A 25,682-nucleotide genomic window follows, 5' to 3' on the forward strand; every position below is an offset into this window, starting at 1 on the left:
TCTTTTCCGCTGAGCAATGCCTTTGAATGAACCAAATCCCGTTGCTGTTTACTTTCTCCCCTAAATCTTCAGTCTTTGCCTCCTTACTGGCTTTCATCCTCGCTTGAAGTCTTTCTCATCTTGAAACAAAATTCCGTTTCTAGGCAGATGACTCTCGCTACCCATGTCCTTCCTCCTTTTCGCAGCTGTCTAACCTGGAGTGAGTTGTCCGAGGGCTGCCTCTCCTTCCCGCCCCTGTGCTCTGCCGGCTCTCTGTGAGTGGGTTTGTGCCAGAGCTCTATGCTGAATCTGCTCTTGCCAAGGTCACAGACAAGCCCCAAAACCGGTTTCAGCTCTGTGGCCCAAATGTCCCTAGTTCCTTCCAGAGGTCACTCTTTGCTCCAACAAAGGAAGGTTCAGCATGGGGGTGTAAGTAACCTGTGTAATTGGGGTGTGATCCCCAATATTTCTGAGGGGATATGGTTTACGTATATTGTTAAACTCTAATGGTTTTCTCTCTGAAGTATTTCCATCCTATTCCTGTGGCTGTCTCAAGCCTCACTGGAACTTTTTTCCCCGCAGCCTCTCATCTTGGCCAGTCTCCTGCTGTGTTGCTGGAGCTTTCTTGCTTCCTACATAGAATTTCTTTCCATATGCATTCAGTTCCCATAGTGCTGAGGTCCATCCCAACATCACATCTCTGGGGTCACCAGGGCACCAGGGGCCCCTGAAATAACCCCTACCCAGCTCTACACAGGGTAACTTCAGTTCCCTTTGGATTCAGCTCTCCTTCTCAGGAGAGGCTGGTGAGCGGGGGCTACTGGGAGGTGAGCCGTGGGTCCCTGAGACACCTTCCAGACCAAAATGCAGGCTATGGCTTGGTCTCCACCTTTAGCTGCACGGAAGAAAGGCAGAAACTCTGAAGCCATCTTTTCTTTCATGGAGTCAGTGGTTTCAAAGAATATTCTAGGCTTTCCTCCCTACCAATAGCACCTGTGGATGGAGAATGGAGAGCTTTTCTAGAGCAAGAGTTGTGGGGTTGAGGTTTGTCTCCCCCTTATATTTATGTGGCCTTTCTGCAGCGTTGACCCCTCGGATCGCAATGACCCCTTGACGCTCTCCTCCCTGGGCTGTTACCACCTCACGCTTTGCTGTTTCTCTTTTGTCTCCATTCCTGCCTGTTCTTTCTGTCTCCTCTTTGGGCATCTTTTCTGCCTTTTTCTTTTCTTAACTTTTCTTTTAAAATAATTTCAGACTGGGGTGCCTGACTGGCTCAAGTTGGTAGAGCACGTGATTCTTGATCTCAAGGTTGTGAGTTCGAGCCCCCACATTGGGTATAGAGATTACTTACAAATAAAATCTCAAAAAAATATAATTTCAGATTTACAGAGATCTGTTGCACAACAGTGTAAATACAATTAACACTACTGAACTGTACCCTTAAAAATGGTTAAGATGGCAAGTTTAATGTTATATCTATCTATCTATCTATCTATATATATATAATCACAATGTTAAGAAAGAATGCTATTTGAAGGGATAATTATATTGCAAAGGGTAAACAGGGATAGAGTTAGAAGTTGAAGTTCTTAGAGAAACAAGTCAGTTTTCGAATCTGTTTAAAAAATATTTAGCACTTAAAACAACCTCAAAATAGTTTCAGATTTACAGAAAAGTTGAAAAGAATGCCACAACAAATTCCAGCCCGTTAATACCTGGCTTCCCCAAATTTTAACATTTTATCACATTTGCTTTATCATTATTCATCTGTCCATCTATATTACCTTTTTTCCTGAACCATAGAGAGTGAATTGGAGACATAATTCTCCTTAACCCCTAGATACTTCAATTGGTTTTTCTTTAAAAGGGTATTTTCTTACACCATAATGATGGTCAAATTCAGAAAATCTCTGATATACTACTATTGTCTAATCTATAAACTTTATTTCCAGTTTTGCTAATTATCACAAAGTAACATTAGTAGTAAACTTTTTTTTAAAGATTTTATTTATTTATTTGACACAGAGAGAGAGAGAGATCATAAGTAGACAGAGAGGGAAGGGGAAGCTGGTTCCCCGCTGAGCAGAGAGCCCAACTCAGGGCTCCATCCCAGGACCCTGAGATCATGACCCAAGCCGAAGGCAGAGGCTCAATCCACCGAGCCACCCAGGAGCCCCAGTAGTAAACTTTTTAAAAGACTTTTTTCTTCTGGTCTGGGATTTAATCCAGGATTATACAATGAATTCTTTTTTTTTTTATTTTAAGATTTTGTTTATTTATTTGACACAGTGAGAGAGATTGCAAGTAGGCAGAGAGGTAGGCAGAGAGAGAGAGAGAGAGAGGGAAGCGGGCTCCCTGCTGAGCAAAGAGCCCAATGTGGGGCTTGATCCCAGGACTCTGGGATCATGACCTGAGCTGAAGGCAGAGGCTTTAACCCACTGAGCTACCCAGGTGCCCCTATACAATGAATTCTTTAGTTTTTGTTTGCTCTTTAGTATCCTTTAACCCAGACAGTTTCTCAGTCTTTCTTTTCTTTAAAAAAAAAAAAATCTTTAAGTAATTTCTACACCCAACATGGGGCTTGAACTCACAACCCCAAGATCAAGAGTCACACAATCTTCCAGGTGCCCCTCTTTGTCTTTCATAATCTTGGCATCTTTGAGGAGCACGGGGCGGTTATTCTGTAGACTGTCCTTCAGTAAGGGTTTGTCTGATGTTCCCAGGTGACTAGACTCAGGTTCTGCATTTGGGCATGAGTATTACAGAGGTGAAGTTGTGTCCTTCTCACTGTTTGGAGGCATGTAATGGCTACTGGTCCCATTATTGGCAATGGTAACGTTGATCATTTGGTTAAAGAGGTGTCTGCTGGTTTCTTCACTGTAAAGTTACTTTTTTCCCATCACGGTTACTAGGTATCATCATGGGGGATACTTCAGACTATGTCAATTTCTGTCTGTTTCTAAAGGCTGATCTTTCCTCCCCTCCATCATCAGCCTCCCTCTTCCCATTCAACTGTGTTCATGGCTTCCGTTCCTACTCTCTTGGCGCTGCATCTCAGATGTCTGTCTCTGGCCAAGACGGCTCACAGGATGTCCCTTGGTGCTACTCTTCCTGCTTCCCATTCCCCTGATCCCTTCTTCCTCTGTCCCCTGATGACAGTCCCTGCTCTCATTCTGGACTCGTGGACATCATTCTAGCCTCCTCTCTTTCCATCACACTTTGTACACAGTCATAAGTCCCGTTGATCTCAGGCTTCTAGTACATTTTCCCACTTCCTTGGTTCAGACTGTTACCATCACAGGCTTGGAATTCAGCCACAGTCACCTCTTCCTGCCCAGAACCTTGCCTTCCCTCTAATTTATTCTCCGTCATGACGGCAGAGTGAGCTTCCTAAAGTGTGGATTTGAGCATGAGGAATAGAGTGGGTGAGGTAGGTGCTACTCAGAATCCCTCAGAGCTTTCTCATCACCCTCAGGGTACCAGCCAACTCCTTTTGGATGGTCAGGCCCTGCCTACGTCTCCAACTGCCCCAGTCATGTTGACGATTTTCATTTCCCATTTTGAGTTGCTCTCTCTCCTTGAGTTTTCACACATGAGATCTGGAGTGCCACCTCCCACTTGGACTCATTCTCCACCTCTCACTGCCATTCAGGATTCAGCTTAGACTCACTGTGGGAGACATTCCCTGTACCTGGGGCAGGAGTTATGCCCTTCCCAGGTGCTCCCTGTCACCCTTGAACTTGCCTCAACCCTACTGTGACATTGTTTACATGGTTGAAATGAATTAGATCCACTTTGATGCTTCCAGCTGTGCTATGAGCCCCAGAAATCATATAAAATAAAGTGTATAGATTAGACAATAGCAGTATATCCGTGTATTTCTGAGTTTGACCATTGTTATGTTGTAAGAAAATGCCCTTTTAAAGAAAAACCAATAGAAGTATCTAGGGGTAAAGGAGAATTATGTCCAGAAACCATGTCTTGCCCGTTCCTTATTGGGAACCTGAACTAACACATTATCTGGCTCCAAACACATGCTTTATAAACTTATAAACACTTGTGAGTGGATAAGCAGGTTAATGGGCCGGTGGAGGGGGTGGGCAGGGTGAGGGAAGGTAGGACTCTGACACAGCTGCAGGGTTTTTGTTGATCTAGGGAAAGTCACCAAGATTCTGGTGACTCAGAGAATTGGGTTCTAGGGACGGGGTGGCCAGTTCTTGGAGTCCAGCTCTCACGGGCCGAGGACGTCTCCAAGGAACACCAGGAACAAGATGAAATATTTCAGAGTACAAAAAGACTTAATTAATGCAGGACATTCATCAGATGTCCAAGGTGCCCATGACCCAGACAGACTGGGTTTCCAAGTCGCAAATGACTCTAGAGGAACAGGTTTCTGAGCCCTGGGTGACTCATAGGGTTGGGCTTCAGAGCTCACAAAGGGGAAGTGGTAGGTGAGAAAGCAATCAGCGAGGGTTCTGCCCAGGTGGCCAGCCACGTGGCTGAAACCCGCCATTGACTTGGCAGCCAGTTTAGCCTGCAGTTTCCTAGGGAACCAAGGGCCAATCTTAGGTGCCGCTCGGCATGGAGCCAGGGACATTCAATGAGGGACAGATGGCTGGACTCCGGGCATCCTCAGTGTTGCGGGGTGGGTGGCTGAGGGTCCTGGGCGTAGGGCTTGGCACGAGGGCTAGGAGAGTCTGAAGAAGGCTGGAAACTCACATCAGGTACATGGGTGAGGGGGTAGGGGAGCCGATGAGGCCAGAGATGTATGTTGCGTTGGCAGTTAAGAAAGCATAAACCCGGGGCGCCTGGGTGGCTCAGCGGTTTAAGCCTCTGCCTTCAGCTCAGGTCATGATCTCAGGGTCCTGGGATCGAGCCCCACATCGGGCTCTCTGCTCAGCGGGGAGCCTGCTTCCCCCTCTCTCTCTGCCTGCCTCTCTGCCTACTTGTGATCTCTGTCTATCAAATAAATAAATAAAAATTTTAAAAAAAAAAGAAAAAAGAAAGCATGGACCCAAAGCCCTGCGAGAAATTTGGAGCCAGTGGCCCTTGGTTCTAAAAGTCAAGAGAGGGAGCTAGATAGAAACCAGGAGTGACCACAGACCACATGATTAGAATTGGAGTAAAAAATGTTATTTGCCTCATGGCGCCTGGGTGGCTCAGTTGGTTGGGCAACTGCCTTCAGCTCAGGTGTCCTGGGATGGAGCCCCACATCGGGGTCACTGCTCATTGGGGTGCCTGCTTCTCCCTCGCCCTCTACCTGCCACCCCTCCTGCTTATGCTCTCTCCCTGTCAGATAAATAAAAATAAAAAGTCTTGAAAAATATTATTTGCTCATAAGAGCAGGAATCTGGTTACGACCTGGAACAGGAGAGTCACACAGGTCAGACTGAGAGCCAGCATCGGGAGGGCAACTTGAAGGTCAAGGTGACGGCAATTCTTTCAGCCCTGGAGGAGAAAAATTCTAAGGAGAGAACTGGCCATACGTTTTTTTAGTTTACTTACTAGGATTAATGCCTCCATGGAGTACTAGTGGTAAAAAATCATAAGGAATGAACAGGTAAATAGTGATAGTACTAGGCATCTTTGCTGCGAGCTGGCTTCCCAGCACCTCGGACCCCTGACCCAAGTGGAGAAGGGGAGGTAACTTGTCTAGGATGGCCCACGGTAAACAGAACCAGAGCAGCGAGGGGCTTCATTGGGGAGCTGAGGGGCCAGGAACGAACTTCTACCTGACTTGACCCGAGAAGGCAGGAAATGACTAACACTGAACCTAATCACCAGAAATTTTCTGTCTTGATTTTACTCAGTAGATGTGTCAATTACAGACATTAGAGCACGCATGCTGGTGGTCTGAACTGGGCTGAGCTCTGTAAGGGGGAGGAGAACCCATTTGTTATATGTGGTTGGAGACGGGTGCAAAGTGCTCCATCTGTTGGATTTTTTTCCCCTGATGGCAGCAAGATCTGGGATGTAGGCACATCTGGGCAGTGATCTGCAGAGCTGACAGGCCTGGAAAGGCCTGGATTGCTCACAGTCAGGAACGTGGGCCGGAAGTATAGGCTGTGAACCCCTACCACCAGCAGCAAGGGACTCGGGCCTTGAAGGAGAGCTTGGGGGCAGGATGCCTCTGACATACATGGGAGGGGCTGGTTCGGGGCTTAAGGGTGGGGGGCGGGGAGACAAGTTAGAGAAGCTAGCAGACCGGGTACTGAGGAGGAGGCCAGCATGAGGAGGGAGAAGACACGTCCCCTTCTGCTACCATCCTAGAGCCTGCCCGTGGCTCCTTATTTTCTTAGCATCATCAGTGACTTCTCTGATAGGTTTCCAGGCTCCCCAGCACCATGTGTGTGACAAGGACCACCGTCGCCACCGCTGTGATCATCGGTATCCAGGTACGGGTTTAAAGAGTGCTTGCTTCTCACGAAACTCTGTGGGGCACCAACTGTTCATCAGGAAACGGTGGCTCGAAGAGGCTAAATGACTTGCCAGAGGTCACTGACCCCGGGTCGTGAGGAGTGAGGGGCAGAGCTGGATTTTGAATCAAGGTCTGATGGATTCGAGACTCTATGTGGTCGCCTAGAGGTTAGGAGCACAAGCTGGGGAAATGGACAGGAGCAACTTCGTTGTCGCATCTGTAGGAGCAGGATGACCGCGACAACAGAACTGCCTGATAAGGCACTACTGTAGAGGAGGGACTGTCAAATCTGAGTACTCCAAGAGTCGGGCCACCCAAGGCAGCACAGGAAAATACAGGCTGCTCAATTCAGTTTGCATTTCGGATAAACAGCGGATGATATTTTAGAACAGAAAGTCTTGCAATACTGGGGATGTACTTATATTAAAAATGACTCTTTATTTCTCTGAAGTCCAAGTTGAACAAGGTGTCCTGTGTTTTATCTGGCAACTCTGCTGAGGACATCCCCTAAGGCGGGCCTTGACCCATCAGCTGGCTTGTCTGGCCCAGTCCCCCTCTGGTCCAGGGGGACTTGCTTCCCCACTGGCTTCCCTGCCTCTCTGCTTCTGCTCCTGCACTCACGGGGGTGGGGGCCCTGTGCCTTCTCCTCTCCTCTTCTCCTGGCCTCCTGGGCCTGTCCTTCCTTCAGGCTTCCTCCTTGGAGGTTTTCCTTCCCAACAGGTCCCGCTTAGATCCCCCTCGCATCCGTTAGCTCCGAGTTATGCAGGCTGGGTCCCTGGGTCCCTCTCGCAGGTGAGGGGCCCCGCGGTCTCTCGCGCAGCTCCACGCACCCATCCGGAGGGCTCTGTCTTCCGTGACCCGAGCCTGTGCAGGTTTCCGAGAATCCCAGCGACGTGAGCAGTTGCAGAAACTGAACGGATGATGGAAGGAACCACTTCTGATTTCCTAGCATGGCTGAGGTGGCGCTGTCAGATTAAACCAGAAAGTCTCAGCGTCTCCAGAAACCCCAGTCAGCCCCCCTCCCTCCCCAGCCCGCAGCCCTTTTCACTTCTCCTTCCCACAGAGGGGAGAGGCTTGGGCTGAAGGTTGTTTTTTCTCTGCCAAGGAGGTAACACCCAGTGCACCTCCCTTCAACTACAGTAAGGAAACCACAACCAGCCCTGAGACCCCTAGAATGCAGCAGGAGTCGGGATGCCCACAAGGACACCCCTCCACCCTTGTCACGCCTCGGCTTGGGGGGCATCAGGTGTGGGCTGCGTGGCGGGGGCCTGCCTGGCTCCTTCCCCTTCCCTTGGGCCCAAGAAGACACGCTGTGTCCTTGGATGGACATGGTGAGCCTTGACACTCTTCTGCCATTCCCACTCCTGTCTCTCTCTCCTTCCCCAGCCAGGTGTGAGCCCTTGCAGAGACGTGATTCACAGGCCCCCTTGATTCACAGGATCTCCTGCCTCCCACGCCGGCCACACTTCTCCGACTAGTGAGCCTGAGTCACCGGGAGGGCTTGTTAGAACACAGGTGCTGGACCCCACCCCGGGAGCTTCTGATGCAGATGGGCCGGGCAGGCCCGAGAATTTGCATTTATAGGTGATGTGGAGGTCGCCAGACCCCTAGCTCATCCTGAGACCTGCCATAGGACTTTCTAGATCCACAGGGTTTGAGGTTCAGATTTTCTGGACTCTAGGAAGAAGAGGCATGACGAGCCAGGAGGACAGTTCTCCACACGCCCGATTATGGTGGCTGGCATCCCAGGAACATAAGGGACTTTGATGTTCGTAGGCCCAGTTGGTAATTCTGTCCAGCGAGACTTCGAGAGGCAGGGCATTGTGGGGGACACTCAGAGCAACATGTTCATCCTCCAACATTGGAATGAAATGAGAAATTCAGGTAACGATGGATTGTTTATTGTGCAATCATCCGCCTCCACAGCAGGGTCTGGTGGGCTCATTCTCCCCGCAGCTGGGCGTGGTTGGCTGGTGGCTCTGAGTTGAGTCCCCGTCCAGAAATTGCCGCCCTTGCTCAAGGTCACCTCCCTCTCCCTGGACAGCCCAACATCCGCAGACTGGTCAGTGCTAGGGTATGGCTCCCTTGCCCCAGTTCTGGACACTCGGGGCCGTCCCAGCTCCAGAGCTCCCCATGGGAGAGCAGAGGCCTTTGTTGTGACCATATCACAGCTCAACGCCTCCCTAGCCTGGTCCTGTTTCCCTCACTCCCCTTCAGTGATGGAACCTGAGGGCGTTCCCAGTCACCTTCCTGTCCATCTCCAAGTGTGCTTGCCTGGGAACCTGGTTCCTAATCCTTTTGTCCCTAATTCCAGGGAGCTAGTACACGTGGTAAATGCTTCTAGAAGTTAGAGGAGGGCACTGTGCTCAGCCCCTGGAGGAGGAAGTAGACAGCTGTGCCTGAGTGTGACTGCCTTTCCCCACCCACTCTGTGCTGGCTCCTCGCTTCTGGAAGCTTGGAGGCCGTGGAGGGGCCACAGCTTGCTCTCTCCAGGACTTTAACCTCGCCTGTCTTCTCACCCCGTTCCGCCTGGACTCCTGTTCTCTTCACCCCCTTCCTCAGCCATGACCTTTGGTCATCCCCATAAAAGCCATTCAGGTGGCCGCCATCTTCAAGAAGAAATACGAAGAAAACAATGTCTGTGAGAAAACCCAACACTGGAACTCTGTGGGGAATCTCTGTCAGGGTCCCCTGTAAGGTGCTGCGTGTGTTTGTGAAAAGCAAGGTGTGCTTTAACGTTAAGTGTGAGGTACCCAAAGGACTTCTAGATATAAGGAAGATCATTGTCCTTGAGAAGAGTGACTTCTGGGCTCACCCTGGGGAGCTGCCTGGAGGAAATGAGGGTAACTAGTAGGAGGGGTGCTCAGCAGGGAATCAGATACTGACTGGGTGAGGAAGGAGGGCCTGGGCTGAGCGTCTCTGTCCGCCATTTCTTAAACAGTAGCGCTGATGGTCTCAGCTAATTTTGAGACTGTAAAAATATTCCTACATTTAAAAAAAAGAATTTTATTTATTTCAGTGAAAGGGAGAGAGAGATCATGAGCAGGGGGGAGGAGTATAGGGAGAAGCAGACTCCCTGCTGAGCCAGGAGCCCTATGTGGGACTCAGTCCTGGGACCCCAAGATCATGACCTGAGACAAAGACAGATGCCAAAGTGACTGACGCAGGCACCCAATATCCCCATATTTCTATGAAGCCATTGCAAAGTTGTGGTCCCTGATGACTTCAGAGTTCCCCCAAGTCCTACAGAATAGGAAAGAAGGAGGTCCATTTGGAAAGCATATCTGAAAAGGTGTCCTCAAATGTATCCCCTGGGAATGTTCCTTACCCTCACACTGATGGGCAGATTTAGCCTCTTGTCCTGCTGGGTGGACACTGTCTCCGAGTGTCCCCCTCTTGAAGCACCAGGCACTGCTCCCATAACTCTCCAGTACAGTGACTTCTCCACAGCCTATGAGCAACTCACGGGCAGGGGCTATGTGTGTTCTTGTGTGTGAACCCTCTACCCCCACCCCGTCCCACCTGCTATGCCCGAGGGACTCAATATTTTTTGAACAAATGAACAAATTACATATATTTGTCTTAGAAATAATTCTAGATAAAGAGTTCTAGAAATCATGAGAAAGATTGGACAATTAATTTTAGTTGGGACAAAACTTCTTTCTTCCCAAATCCTTGAAGGTGATAAAAAAGAAACGGAAAGGCAGACATTTATGTTGGTGACAGCGCACAAAACAAGACTAATTAGAGCTGTGGGGGAAAAAAAAGGATGTTCTCTGTGAATCTGGGTTCATTTTATTCTCAGCTCCTTTTCTGGAAACCAGGGCTTTCTGTATCTTTTTTGAAACCGTGGAGGACACTGAGTGCAGAGAACATAATGGTTTTCTTTGTTTTACTGTAAGGCTGACTTTCTCCCCCAGTTCTTAGGTTCTGTCTGATTCTCAACAAAAAGGCACAAACTGACAACTCAGATTCCTTCTACGTCTTGTAGCCCCATTCACAACAAGAATTCAAGACATATAATAATTAAGTCAACCGATAGATTTATAGTTATTGCTGAGCTAAACTATCCTTTTACAGTTGTTATAGAAAGCATTCTAAGAGCAAGCTATGAGTAGGACATGTTTTCTTTCCCAAACATCAAAGTGATTTTAATTTTTTAAAGGTCATTTTTGTATCTTTCCCATTTCATGTTTATTTCTCTACCCCTCCCCCCAGTTTCCCTCTTCCCTCCCCCACCCCCAGAAATGTTTGTGTCACCACCATCTTCAATCTTTTGTAACAATCTACAACGCTGCCCTCATAATTTCTTTAAATGAAACCAGGTAATTAAAGGAACATATAAGGAGAAAGATCTGGAAAAGGAAAGAATAGCAGCTTGGATTTCATGAGCTTTATCGAGTGGCAGGGCCATTGTAAACGCCTTACCCCACTGGATTCATGGCAACCTCTTAAGGTAGGTGCTACTAAATTCAGCTCCCCCTTGCTCATGAGGGTCTTACCCAAGGTCACAATGGCATTATGTGGGGGGCTCAGCCTGCAAACTCTTTAATGTAACGTTATGAGCCTGTGCCCTCTGCTACCCTGATATCCTGCCTACCTTCTGTGACTGAGATGAGAAAGAGGGAAAATTGGGACTCTTTCTCAAGCCCTGTCAATGAGAACTGAATTTATTTTTTAAGATTTTGTTTATTTATTTGAGAGAGAGAAAGAGAGCGTGCGCATGCACAAGCAGGGGTGGGAGGCAGAGAGAGAGGGAAAAGCCAGGCTCCCCGCCAAGCAGGGGGCCTGATGCAGAGCTCAATCCCAGAACCCTGATATCATGTCCTGAGCCAAAGGCAGACGCTTAACCAACTGAGCCGTCCAGACGCCCTGAGAACTGAGCTATTATTACCGTGAAAGGTCATACTGTGTTCTCCCCTGTCCCGTTGAGCTGCTTTGATCTGAGGCTGCTTGGCTCTCTCCAGCCTCAGGGTCATCGGTGTTCAAGGCAGAAAGAAAGGTCTGGTTTGTTCTCTCTCTTTCTTTCTCTCTCTCTTTTTCACCCCCAACTGTATTCTCCTGCTATATATTTTAAGGCTTTTTATTGGATTCTTATCAAAGGAGAATTTCATCTATGCTTGGTAGACACTTGAACTAACTTCCACCCCTTACCTTTCCCTGCTACTGCCAGAGTTGCCAAAAGCAACTGAGAGGTCATAGGTCAATGGCAGGAGTCAAAGGATGCTGGGCTGGTCCCCTAAACAATGGCTGAGGGTCAGACAATTGAAAACTGAAAGTGTTATAAAAACTTGGGCCTCCTGGGTGGCTCAGTTGGTTAAGCAGCTGCCTTCGGCTCAGGTCATGATCCCAGCGTCCTGGGATCGAGTCCCACATCAGGCTCCTTGCTCTGTGGGGAGCCTGCTTCTCCCTCTGACTCTGCCTTCCACTCTGTCTGCCTGTGCTCGCTCTCGCTCGCTCTCTCTCTGACAAAGAAATTAAAAAACAAAACAAAAACAAAAACTTGGGCCTCTGTGAACCTATTAATTATAGGACACTGTCCCTGTGCCGTGAGTATAAGATAGCTTAGATCTGTGTTGGCAGAGCTACCGAACCGCTTTGCTAAGGTGAAACCATCAGGGAGGGACAAAGCTTTCCAGAAAAAGATCTGGCTTCTCAGAGACATCCTGTTACTTTATTTATATATTCTGTTCGCTACTCTAACCAATAATCGTGGCTGGCCTTCGATGAGCAAAACAAAAACAGGAGTGAGTGAAGGGCATCATACCCACGAAGTCAGGAAACTCGGGATGTCCCTTTCTCCCTGGTGTGTGGTGGAGCATTGAATCGGCAGGACTGAGCACCACTGACCTCTCAGATCTACTCTCCCCTCCTTCCAAGGAGCTACATCAGGCTAGACTCCCATAGCCCGCAGCGAGATGCCCTGTTTTCCTTTTCTGGATGGGGAGCAGTTTCTGTTCTGGAAAGAAAGGTTTTGGGGCTTGCCAACTGAGAGCAACTCACACCTCAGAAGCTGTTCGGGTCTGGGATCTCTGTTCTGAAGCTGGTTGTCCAAACTCTTTAAGTAACCTCCCACAGAAGGCGCTTCCTTGTCAAGCAGGTTCATCTACCTGCTTAGCAGGGATTGGCTTTCCACTTGGGAGGAAGGGGGTTCTCTCAGAACTTGTGCCTGTGTGACCTCTGACTATCTTAACATCAGTTCACACACACTCATCCAAAAGTGTTTATTGAGATAATAATAATCCCTATAGTAATAAAAGTTATAAATGTATTCATGAAGAGAATAATATATTCATAAAGAGTGGAAGATTATGCAACCAAAGGTGGGAAGTTATGTGTAGATTATTTTTTCTTTTGTGCTTTTCTGTACTTAAAATGTTTTCTATGATAAACAGATTAATTTTTTTTTTTTTTTTAAGGAGAGAGAGCGCATACAAGGTGGTGAGACAGAGGAAGAGGGAGTTTTGCCAACAGACTGGCTCTTTTTTTTTTTTAAGATTTTTTTTCTTTATTTGAGAGAGAGAGAGAGAGAGAGAGCAGGAGAGAACAGAGCAGGAGCGGGACAGAAAGAGGCCAGGCTCCCTGCTGAGCAGATAGCCTGGTGCGGGGCTCGATCCCAGGACCTTGAGATCATGACCAGAGCTGAAGGCAGAGGCTTAACCAACTGACTACCCAGGTACCCAAACAAATAACTTTTAAAACTAAAAGTGCTATTCTATGAACACGAGCCTAGATGAACAAAGCACTCTTCCCCCCTGCCCCTCAGGGTTTTATTTATTTATTTGAGAGAGAGAGAGAGAGAGAGAGCTCCAGCAGGGAGAGAAGCAGAGAGGGAGGGAGAGAGACTCTGAAGCAGACTCTATGCTGATCTCAGGACTGTGAGATCTTGACCTGAGCCAAAAGCAGAAGTCAGATGTTCAGCCCACTGAGCCACTCAGGTGCCCCAGAACAAACACTCTTCATTGCACGATGTAGGAATAAACTTCTGCCTTTAGGATGATGGAGCCACAGGGACTGGATTTACCCTCCCACCTAAAATGATTTAAAAAGCAGAGAAAATATATGAGAGAAGTTTTCAGACACTGTACAATAGGCAGTGCAAATAGTGATACCTGAAAGAATTCAAACCAATGAGGGACACCATTAAATTCTCCCAGATGGGGACGCCTGGGTGGCTCAGTTGGTTAAGCAGCTGCCTTCGGCTCAGGTCATGATCCCAGCGTCCTGGGATCGAGTCCCACATCGGGCTCCTTGCTCCGCAGGGAGCCTGCTTCTCCCTCTGACTCTGCCTTCCACTCTGTCTGCCTGTGTTCACTTTCGCTCGTACTCTCTCTCTGACAAATAAATAAAATCTTAAAAAAAAAAAAAACTTAAAAAAAAAATTCTCCCAGATGATGACCTGGAAAGAGTTCCCACCTGCTGTGTAAGGAAGAGGAATCCAAATGAAGCCTAGTAGTGTCTTGAGTTGAGGAAGCCAATGTCAGAGTTTGGAGAGACTGATAGTTAATTTTATATGTCAACTTGGGTAGGCCACAGTACCCAGATAGTTGATCAAACACCATTCTAGATATTTCTGTGAAAGCCTTTGGTATGGACTAAAATTTTGTGTTCTCCTAAAAATCGTACATAGAAGCACTAATCCCAGTGCGATGGTATTTGGAAGTGGGGCTTTTGGAAGATAATTAAGTCATTTTTGTGGAGTTCTTGTGATGGGGTTAGTGCCCTTGTAAGAAGAGAACAAGAGAGAGAATTTCTCTTTTCTCTGCCATGTGAGGACACAGTAATAAGGGTTTGTTGTTGAAGCCCCCCAGCCATGGTGTTTTTCACAGCAGCCCAAGTTGGTTAACTCAGTATTTCTGGATGGGATTAACATTTAATCATTTAAACCAGTCTTTGAGAAAGCAGATCACCTCCATAATGTGGGTGGGCCTGACCCAATCAGTTGAAGGCCTTAAGAGAAAGACTAACCTCTCCAGAGGAAGAGAGTTCTGCCAACAGACCGGCTTCAAACTCGAGTTGCCACATTAACTCTTCCCTGAGTCCCTAGCCTGACAGCCTACCCAGATTTTTTTTTGTCAGCCTCCATGATCTACCATCACAGGAGCCAATTTCTTTTTTTTTTTTTTTTTTTAAGATTTTTTATTTATTTATTTGACAGAGAGAAATCACAAGTAGATGGAGAGGCAGGCAGAGAGAGAGGAGGAAGCAGGCTCCCTGCCAAGCAGAGAGCCCAATGCGGGACTCGATCCCAGGACCCTGAGATCATGACCTGAGCCGAAGGCAGCGGCCTAACCCACTGAGCCACCCAGGCGCCCCCAGGAGCCAATTTCTTAGAATAAATCTCCCTCCCCATCTCTCTCTTTCTCTATTTGCATACGTATTTTAAAAATATATGTACATATTGAAGGGATGATAGGGACCCGCTGAAATGCTACAGAAGGGCCGTGTCGATCAGCGAGGTGCCTCAGGAAGATGTCTCACGCTGAACTGGAGGGACGAGGGGCTGAAACTCGGGAGAGTCCAGGTATGCGGTAGGAAGGCAGGAACAGGATGGCAGGGAGGCAGGGGTCAGTAAGAAAGACAAATTTAAAGAAAGACCCCAGAGGGCTTGGTGATGACTATTTCTTATTTGTGTGACTGGGATGAGGGTGTCGAAGGTGGAGGGCGGGCGGGTTTGGCGAAAATCTCGAAAGGTTGGGGGGGGGGGCACGACGGAAGACGGGATGCGCAGGCGCAGGAACGAGGAAGTGAGGCGGCCATGTTGGCGCGGACTCGGGGGTGGAGGGGGAGCTCTCGGAAGGGAGAGGAGGTTGAGGCGCGCAGGGAGTGGAAGGAAAGGGGGGTCGGCAAAGAAGGCCAGGCCCAAGAGAAGATGATGCAGCCGCAGGGCCGAGCACGCGTTGCTCGGGGGAACTGGGAGGAAAACCAGGGCTGCTGCCGCAGACAGGAAGGACACCTCTTGTAGAGAGTGAGTCATCGTTGCTGCCCAGGGTTGCAGAGACCGATCAGATTGAGGACAGGCCAAGGGCCCTCGGTTGGCATCAGTGGGCCCTGGGTGCCCTTCCGGGAACGCTTGCAGTAATCTCCTAGCGGTGCCAACCGCGGTACAGGGGATTGGAGGGGGTGGGTAAGGAGGAGGACGGCTGGGCCCGTTTCTTTAGGATTGACAAGCTCGGTAGCTGCTTATTTGGAATTCTTCTGTTTGTGTTGTCATTGTCCCCCGTTAGACCTTTCTTGAGCAGTTACTGCCATCAGACACTCTGCTAGGCGGAAACAGGGAACACTGCCTGGCGGGAAGTGGGGGGCGGTGGTGGTGCTGATGGGGAGAGGGAAGGAGGGATGCACAAGGAAGGCACAGACAGCAGGGTTGGTAGGAAGAGGGGGAGCTGGGGGCATGAGCGACGGGTGGAGGGCTAGCCTGCTGCTTGCTGCTGAGTCTAGGGAAAGACACGCGGGCCGGGGGTGACGCGAGCCCAGAGGGTGGGTGAGGTATGGCCTCCTGTCCCATGGGTCCTGAAGGTCTCCAGGGAGCCTTCCCCACCTTTGTCCTAGGCAGCTGTGGGTCCAGCCCCAATCACTGCTCACTGGGCACGGGACTGTACTCTGCCTGTTCAGGGGCTCTTTGTGGTTCCACTAAGCCCCCCATTTCTGGCTCGAAGGTATCCCAGGAGGTGAGAAAAAAGGAATGTTTGGTGCTGGAAAGAACTCCTCATTACAAAACTTCCCTTGGGACATGGAATTTAAATGTTTTTCACTGAGGGGACTTTGCACCTCATTTTCCTGAATGACTCAAATGTTTGCTTGAGACAATGGCCGAGTGTATCTTGCTTGAATCACTGGATTTCTGTTATTTTTGTAAGATGTGGGTGGGCAATATGACTCAGTATTTTTCCAAGAGATGTGAAAATTATATTGCCTATTTTGGATCATTTCATGCTGAGATCTGGAACATTTTTTCTTGAATTTCAAATCTTGGAGCTTGGGGAATTTTTTGTTTGTATTTTGTGTTTCAGTCATTTCAGATCTTTTCCAGATAGAACTTTAAAGGAAAGCTCCCTAGCAATCACTCTAGGTTATGAAGTATACTTTGAAAGATAATATTCCATCTTTTTAAAAATAAAAGATTTGCTAAATCAAGTGGTGTGGTCGCCATGTTGGTCGTGAAAAAATTGGAGAACGTGGGAGTAGTCGAGTTTTGAAGGTCATCTAATTTAAAATCTTATCTAGTGCATGAATACCTTCTGACTGGTTTTCCAGGGTCTGCTTGGACTCCTTTCACTCTGATGCATCAGGTGACAGAGGGCCATTTGGGTACCAGACACTATGACTTCTACATGGGACTTTCACACCTTTGTACTCTGTCTTCCTATAGCTTGCTTCCAAGCACAGGGTCGTCCTCCTCATCCCTGTTCTCTATGACTCTCTTGAATAATTCTGTAACAGAATGGTAGTTTTTGAAATACTGCTACATTTTCCTTTTAAAGATTTTATTTATTTATTTATTTTGAGAGTGAGTGAGAGAGCATGAATGGGGGAGAGGGGGAGGGTCAGACAGAGACAGAGAAGCCGACTCCTCCCTGAGCAGGGAGCCCGACACCAGGCTCGATCCCAGGACTCTGACACATGACCTGAGCCAAAGAGGGAACATTTCACCGACTGAGCCACCCAGGCACCCCTGCTATATTTTCCTTTTTGATAAATGAAGTCTTTTTCCAGCAGTCTTGTGCGTATTAATGCTAGGCCGAGAGGCTGAGCTTAGCATCTCTGGGAAGGATAGTGTTAGGGACTGAATTGTGTCCTTCCCCTCCCCGATTCCTATGTTGAAGTCCCAACCCCAGTGCCTCACAATGTGACTGTATTTGGAGATAAGGTCTTTAGAGAGATGATTAAGTTGAAATGAGGTCTTTAAAGTAGGTTTAATTCAATCCAGCTCGTGTCCTTCAAAGAAGAGGGAATTTAGACACAGAGATACACCAGGGACAGGAGAGCCCAGAGGGACGACCATGCGAATGCGCAGCAAGAGATGGCTGTCTTCAAGCCAACAAAAGAGGCTTTGGAAGACAAACCTACCAACACCTTGATCCTAGACTTGAACCTCCAGAAGTGTAAAAAAATTCATTTCTATTATTTGAGGGTTCCAGTCTACGGTATTTTGTTGGGGCAATCACCCTCCCCCTCCCCTGTCCCAGGTAATGGCTCTTCCGGCAATGAAGAAAGAGAAAGACATGACCCTAGGGCAGCTGCTTTCAGCGGGGAAGATTGAAGTGAGAGAGAGAGAGAGAGAGAGAGAGAGAGAGACTGTGTGTGTATGTGTGTGTGTGTGTGTGTGTGTGCACCAGCCAGTGAGTGTGTCTGTTGAGAGTCCACCACAGCGAGCACCAGAGCAGGCAGAAACGTGTCAGGGGCTAGTGCTCTCAGCACCCCCCACCCTGTGCTCCCCAGCCCAGAGTTGGCCGCGATGGGAGCCCCTGAGGCACGATGGAAGCATCCATAATGTTCTGGGGCCCAGGTGCATTTACCATGAACTTGAACTTCAGGGCATCCAACTTTCCAGAGCTTCCTCCATGCCTTCGCTGGGACCCTTGTCTTGTTTTGAACAAATTTGCAAAAAGATATTTTTAATTGCAATTGGTGAAAACTGGCATCTTGTTCCACTCCAGTTTCTTCTCCATCACACGTATCCTCCTGTTGCGTTGGGTAGGAGAGCTGCCCAGCTGGAAGGAATTTGAACTGGGGTTTTGGGTTTGTGGGACATGCTTGTATGGGTCGTAGTCAGCTCTGTGTCTGGTTATGCTGTGGCTAGTGGTGCTGGGTTAAGGATGGTTCGCAGGCAGGGGTATACCAGTAAATGCTGAGAACCAGATTGGTAATATTTGCTGGTTTCTGTGGTATAAATCCTCCCACCTATTTTGAGCTGGTGGTGTGTCGTCCCTGTGTGCAGGGTTGGAAAGAGCAGACACCATTATACTGACAGGATTAGAATACAATAGATGAAAATAGTGTCAGGAACATAGAGTAACATGTGTGAGTAGGAAATGATGAGTTTTGAGAGTGTGTGATCTTTGTTTTTACGATTCCCGATTTAATTGGAAGTTTTTATTATTTAATTTTGAATCATGGCCGTGATTAATAGCTGCCTCCCCAAGTTCCCGAAAAGCTGGCAGTTCTTGGGAGCCCGGAAGGAGCGAGCTCCCTGACATGGCTGAGAGCCACGAGCTCTCCTGTCCCCTACGGTGTTGATTCACCCTGTTTGATGACATGAAGGCTCACGGCTAGAGTTAGGCATTTGATATGAGATATGTAAATAAGGCAGAAGAAACTAGTTTTTTCAAATGTATGGAGCCAGAGGCCAGTGGGTGGAGAATTCTTTCCATCTTCAGATATGTACGTTTTACCCAAATAATTGGGTTCTCATCAAAGCCTTGTTAAAATCTATCGAGAACATGCTTGATAATGCAGGCCAGAGCTTTCTAAATGCCCCATATATTTTAAAAGAAAATTTTGATGATGTATTAGTTCTCTGTGGCTGTGTAACAAATTACTCTGAAAATCTGTGGTTTAAAACACACACATTGGGGCACCTGGGTGGCTCTGTTGGTTAAGTCACCGCCTTCTGCCCAGGTTTTGATCCTGGAGTCCCATATGGGGATTCCCCTGGTCTGCAGGGAGCCTGCTTTTCCCTCTCCCTCTGCCTGCCACTCCCCCCACTTGTGCGCGCGCTCTCTCTGTCAAATAAATAAATAAAATCTTAAAAAAAAAATAAGGGGCACTTGGGTGGCTCAGTGGGTTGAGACTCTGCCTTCAGCTTGGGTCATGATCCCGGGGTCCTGGGATCGAGCCCCGCATCGGGCTCTCTGCTCAGTGGGGAACCTGCTTTCCTCTCTTTCTCTGCCTGCCTCTCTGCCTCTTGTAATCTCTGTCTATCAGATAAATAAATAAATAAATAAATATCTTTTTAAAAAAATAAATAAAACACATACATTTATTATTTCATGGGGTCTGTGGGTCCAGAATCTTGATGTGGCTTAGCCAGGTCTGCTGGCTCAGCATCCATCACAGGTGGCGATCAGGGTATTCGACAGGGCTGGAGTTGGTGATGGGGGCTCAACTCAAGCTCACTCCTGGGGTAGTTGGCAGGATACAGTTCATCATATGTTCTTGGACTGAGGACCTTAGTTCCTCAACGGCTAGTTCTTGGACCAATGGGGCTGTATAACCAGGGAGCTTGTAAGAACTGGAGAATCTCAGAGCCCACCTCAATCCTACTGAATCAGAATCTGCGTTCTCATGTGCCCTTCAGGTGATGCAAGTGCATGTTAAAGTTTGAGAAGTTCTGTGTTCTGCTATATCACGGGGCTCTTGTCATCTCCTTCACAGGAAAAACTGAAGTCCTTCAAAGAACAGCTAAGGCCTGTGTGACCTGCCCCTACTCCCTTATCTCTCTCTCTCTCATCATCTCCTACAACACTCCCTTTTGCTTTCTCCACCCCAGACACTTGGGTTCCTGGAGCTTACTGGGTATATTCCTGCCCCAGGGCCTTTGCACTGGCTATTCTATCTGGAATGCTTCCCCTCAGTTATCCATTTGACTACTCCCTTATCACTTTTCGGTCTTTAGTCATTTAATCACTTTTGCGGTAAGGCCTTCTCTGGTCACCCAAACCAAAACTGCCTCACACCCAGGCATCCCTTGATCTTTCCCTCATTAAAATTTCTTTAGACCTGACCACTTGGGATGTCAACCTCCTACGCTTGTATGTAAGTTCCATGAAGACAACTTTTTGTTTCACTTAAGTTTCCTTTACTGCATCTCCAGCTCCTAGGAGAGGGACTGAAACATGGTAATACTGAGTTCTCTTCATCTAGCAGGCTAGTAACTGGGAAGAAAGTCAAGCTCTTTGAGCCATACTGGCTCCTACTGATTCCTACTGCTCCCATTTCCTTTCTTGCTGAACCGATTTTTTAATTAAAGAAATAATGCACGCACATGGCAAAATTAGAATGATACAGAAGAGTATAGAATGAAAGTATAAAATGGAAAATAAACATTATATTTCTTCCCCAGACGGCTCCCTGAGTCTCACTCCTCAGGAGCCTCCATCGTCAAGATTTCCTGTTTAAAATTTTTATGGTGGTTGTTATAGAATCTGAAATAATTTGCTTATACCTTTGTTTCTTGATTTATCAGTGTAGAAAGGGTCTACTGATTGCTTGCTATGAAAACGAAAATGCAGAATCTAAAACATCTTACAATGCCACCTACTTTCCCTGACCAGTTTTTGTTAGATTTATTATTTTAGTTCTTAGTTTTTGTATGGGGTATTTTACAACTTCAAATAAAATACAGAAACCTTTATTTCTGGATCTATCAAATTCAAGCAGATCCTCTTGACTCTGCTTTTCTTATCTGCCTCTTATTTCTTTATATGACCTATGTTACTTTGCCAAGGTTTATAATATTTACATTCTGTTCTGTAATTTTAGTGATGGGTTTTTTAATGCATTTTGACTATAGATTGATTCTAAGAATAAAAATCATTGAAAAAGCCATGACAGTATTATAATTATTTAAATATTATTTACCACTGAACCAACAAAGATTGGCTCTATAGAGAAGGAACATAATCCAATGTCACTAAACCTTTGAAGCTTAAAGAAAAATCACTTAAGCCTCAGTACCTAATGTATTCCCCTGCTTTCTTTTCATCTCCTTTACTTCTAGGTCATCTCCAGCTACCACTGTCTCTGATATTTTAAGCCACTTTATTTCTTGGAGTCTGATTTTATTTTTCTGGAAGCTCTAAGTTATTTTGAAAGCGACTCAAATACCTTTTTCATGTAGGGTAGGCGTCAAGTAAATTTTCTAAATTCTCCCAAGTCCAAAAACATCTCTGTTTGCCCTTCTACTTAGTCGACAGTTTGGCTAAGTAGAGAATGTTAGGTTCAAAATCTTTGCTTCTCCAAACTTGGAAACAGGGCTGCCTCCATTGGCATGGGACCTGTGCTCTCCAAGAAAGAAAATAGCATGAAGTACTATAGGCCTTGGTCACTGGGAAGGATCAGGAAGTAAAGGAAGTGCTTAGAAGAGCCCTGTACCTAAAAATACCCTCTACCCCTAACCTCACCCCCACCCTGCTTTGGTTTAAGACTCCATGGTTGCCATCTTGAAATTCTTAATACTTTTTCATCGTGAAGTCCCATGTTTTCATTGTCACTGAGCCCTGCAAGTTAGGAAGCTGGCCTTGTTTAGAAGACGTTCAAGCATCTAGCAGTGTTGCTAAGTCTGAAGTCAACTGATTCTTACTCCTTGGTAGGTGACACCCTTTCTCTTTCTGGAAACTTCCCACATACACACGTAGATCATTTAATCTGACTTTTACTCAGGGTTTTTACTGACACACACCTAGTACTGGATCTTATTACACGTCTCTGGTTTGGCATTCTCTGGGCCCCTTCACTCTGAAATTGTTCATTCTTCAACTTAGGGAATTTTTTCCTTGTTGTTTCTCTCATTTTTACCCCCTTCTCCGTTTTCTTTCCTTGAGGAGCTTCCATTGGATGACGATAGGACTTCCTTCATCTTCTGTCTCATTTTTCCTCACAGGTCTTGTATTTCTCTGACTTTTGTATCATGTTCTGAGTGAAGTCCTTGGGTTTATCTTCCAGATCACTAATTCGGCCTTTAACTTTGTTCGTTCGTTTTTCTGCTCATTCACTTTTTTTTTTTTTTAAAGCTTGGGTAGTTGTATTTTTTAGGTTCCTCAAATTCTATGAGGATGTAGGCTCCTTTTTCATAGCAGTCTGCTCCTGTTCCTTGGAATATTCTCTCAAGTTTATCTCTGAGGCTAGAATTAAGAGAAAAGAAATACTTCCCTTATTTTCCTGAATTCTTTTAGGATAAGCTGTTTTTGCGTGTGTTTTTCATGTTAATCCTTCTCTTGCAGCTGTTGATTTTCCTCACGTGCCTTTTTATCCCTTCACATTTGTAATACATGTTCCTATTTCTTGGTGTGTGGCTACTTTGGACTTTTTCTGCGGTTTATTGACATCGTTCTTTCCCGGATGGGAGCCTTGACTGTGGCTTTTAGGTCAGTGGGTGAGGAGCATTTACAGGCTTTCTCCTGGTCAGGGATGTGGGGCTCAGGCCAGCAGGCTGGGGACCTCTCCAATGATCAAAGTAAGAAAGGCCCTATTCTGTGAAAATAGCACTTTAGCGCGGATCTGTCCTTGTCCTTTACTCCTCCTTCTCCTCTTCCTTCTTTTTCCTCGCAGCTGTTGTGGAGCCTGGAGTTAGCCTAGATTCTGCTGCATTTCCATCCCACCTCTCGGTCCCCTTATTAAGAGCCCTCCTTGGGCACACTGCCTGTGTTCTTTAGAGAGCCCTTGTAGCTGCGGCCTGGATCCTGGTGCTCAGTGGGGTCCCAGACCACCAGCAGCAGCAGCACCTGGAAACTTGTGCAAAAGGCAAATTCTTTGCTGACCCCCACCTCCCCCGCCAGACCTACTGAAATGTGGGGGTGGGGGTGGGGGTGGGGCTCAGGTATCTAGGCTTTAACAAGCCCCAAAACAAGCACCATCGCTTGTCACCTCTTGGCTTAGGGCAACGCCACTGCTGCGAGCAGCTCTGTTTCAGGGGAGGAGAGGAGAGGGCTGTACACCTGCTCCGGCTGGTTCCCAGTTTCTTCAATGAGCTACTCTGTTGATTGTGCCCTGGCTCACTCCTCTCTCAATGCATTGACTCGTGACTCACAGTTACTTTTGGTATGGTTTCCTTTCTCTTTTTCAGTCAGATCCCATCTGCTTTTAAAAAAATTAGCCATTTCGTCATAATGATGTAAGTAATAAATCAAATAGTACAAAATGACTTGCGATGAAAAAAGCAATCTTCTGCCCACATCACTATACCCCCCCAACCCACGCCACCCAAACCCATTCTGTAACTGGCAACCGCTTCCAACTCTTTCAGCCACTTTATGTTATTTCACTCCATATTTCTTTTTTTAAAAACTTTATTTATTTATTTGACAGAGAAATCACAAGTAGGCAGAGAGGCAGGAGTGAGGGGAGCAGGCTTCCTGCTGAGCAGAGAGCCCGATTCGGGGCTTGATCCTAGGACCCTGAGATCATGACCTGAGCTGAAGGCAGAGGCTTTAACCCACTGAGCCACCCAGGCGCCCCTCACTCCACATTTCTAAATAACATAATTATGTGGCTACTTCTCAAGTTATCGACTTTGGTGTTACGCATTGATTTCCTGTTACTGTTATTGAGCATTTTAACTCTTATCCTTTCCACCCTTTCTTCTCCTCGGCCTGTCTTCTAAGCACACTTATATTACTATTTTAAAAAAATCAATAGTCAAAAAAAGAAAATAATGCAATAGCCATAGTTTAAGTAGGATTCACTACAAAACCCCATAGTGTACTCTGTTCTTTTCCCACAATTTGAGTTTATCCTAAAGTTAAAACCAGCTTATTTTTGAATCTGGTTATTTTTCTAAGGGCTTATTTATTAATCCCCCCCCCCATGCTCCAATATGTTTGTCACATTCTCATCAGCTGTATTTTGTTTGTTTGTTTAAAATGCTACTTCCAACAATCTATCAGTGTCATTGTTTTATAATCCCTGGAGACCTTCATCTTTTTTTTAAGATTTTATTTATTTATTTGACAGAGATCACAAGTAGGCAGAGAGGCAGGCAGAGAGAGAGAGAGAGAGAGAGGAAGAAGCAGGTTCCTTGCCAAGCAGAGAACCCGATGCGGGCTCGACCCCAGGACCCTGAGATCATGACCTGAGTCGAAGGCAGAGGCTTTAACCCACTGAGCCACCCAGGCACTCTCCCTGGAGACCTTCGTCTTGAAGCTCGCTGTGGGACTCCCTGTCTGACAGGTTGCTCCCGGGCCTTCTGCTCTGCTGCAGTCCTGGGGTTTCCCTCAGCTGTTCTCCCACGTTGGAATCTTAGCAGGAAGTACTTAAGCAGGTCAGCATCAAGTCATCCTTCCTTGAATTGTGTGTGAAATTCCGGGCCTTCTGGCCTTGTCCCTGTCATTAAGTTACACTTGATAAATCGAAGACAACAACAAAGGCCTTGAACCTCACTTTGTCCAGGGAAGGCTACCCTCCCCCCAAACTCCAGGCCCAAGAAGGGGCTCTCAGAGCTGATCACAGACTTCCTTGACGCCATTGGGCACCTCTGCTTCTGGACTTTGCTATCCCTTAGGTGGTACATTCTTCAGCCATCTTGAACCTGTGGAGGAAGAGACGGTACAGGCATCCGGACCTGGGGAAGAACCTCACCTGCTCTTCTCACTTGCTGCCTGCCTTCACCTGCCAGTCAAGTCGTATTTCCCACATTAGAGAAGTCCAGGGGTCACACTACTCTCATGGAGAGTGTCGAAGAGATTTAACGAGAGCGTATTTACAAAGCATCTGGGGTAGCTGCCACACAGAAATACCAGGTCTGTTCTCCATGCCTTATGACCTTGCCTCTGATCCCACCACTAACAGCTAGCTGTCTTTGCATTGTCACCTGGCCTTACTGTTTCCTTCGGACAAACTGACCCTCTGTGCACCTGTCCCTGGGTCTGTCTCTGGCACCACCTGCCTCTGCTTCTCTCATACTCTGATGGTTCCCTTTGGGCCACTCAAGAAGCTAAGTCGAGTTTTAAATGGAGAACCTGTGTAGTCTTCCCAGTCCTGCTACAAATAAGTGGGTCAAATCGGTACTTAATCCCATTGGCCATCTTCTTTGGCAGAGAGTTTTTTCTAGTTCAAAGACGTCTTCTGATAAGAAGGATGAAAACAAAATAGATATTGAGCAATTTTGCTTTATCATCTGTCAGTATTACACCCTCAGCCCCAAGCATCATGCCTACACCTGCCTTGTTCTTTTTCTCACTCTAAATATAGATTAAAGGTCCTTTTCGTTGTCTTTACCTTATTATTTTTTTAAAGATTTTATTTATTTATTTGACAGAGATCACAGGTAGGCAGAGAGGCAGGCAGAGAGAGAGAGGGGGAAGCAGGCTCCCTGCCAAGCAGAGAGCCCAACACAGGGCTCGATCCCAGGACCCTGAGATCATGACCTGAGCTGAAGGCAGAGGCTCAACCCCACGAAGCCACCGAGGCGCCCCTGTCCTTAGCTTATTTTGGCAAGGCCCAACTCATCCTGTGCTTTATTCTTCCTCACACCTTTTATACACATCTGTGCTGCTTTTTTGTATTTCTTCTTGACTGAATGTCCCTTTGTCTAAGTTCTCCGAAATCTTGGCTTTGCAGGGCTCCT

At 47.1% G+C, this 25,682-nt stretch overlaps 1 long non-coding RNA gene across 2 annotated transcripts; it reads left to right on the forward strand.

The window, feature by feature from the left end:
* The first annotated feature begins 6,168 nt into the window (after positions 1-6,168).
* LOC309845688 lies at positions 6,169-25,332 on the forward strand. Of its 2 annotated transcripts, none has more exons than XR_014301422.1 (2): positions 6,169-6,374; positions 24,618-25,332. It is a non-coding gene; the product is annotated as an uncharacterized lncRNA (long non-coding RNA). The 2 variants fall into 2 exon arrangements; XR_014301423.1 differs by lacking the exon at positions 6,169-6,374 and adding an exon at positions 15,163-15,365.
* Positions 25,333-25,682: the final 350 nt, after the last annotated feature.

The sequence above is a fragment of the Mustela nivalis genome (genome assembly GCF_964662115.1).
Source record: "Mustela nivalis genome assembly, chromosome: 12".
NCBI lineage: Eukaryota > Metazoa > Chordata > Mammalia > Carnivora > Mustelidae > Mustela > Mustela nivalis.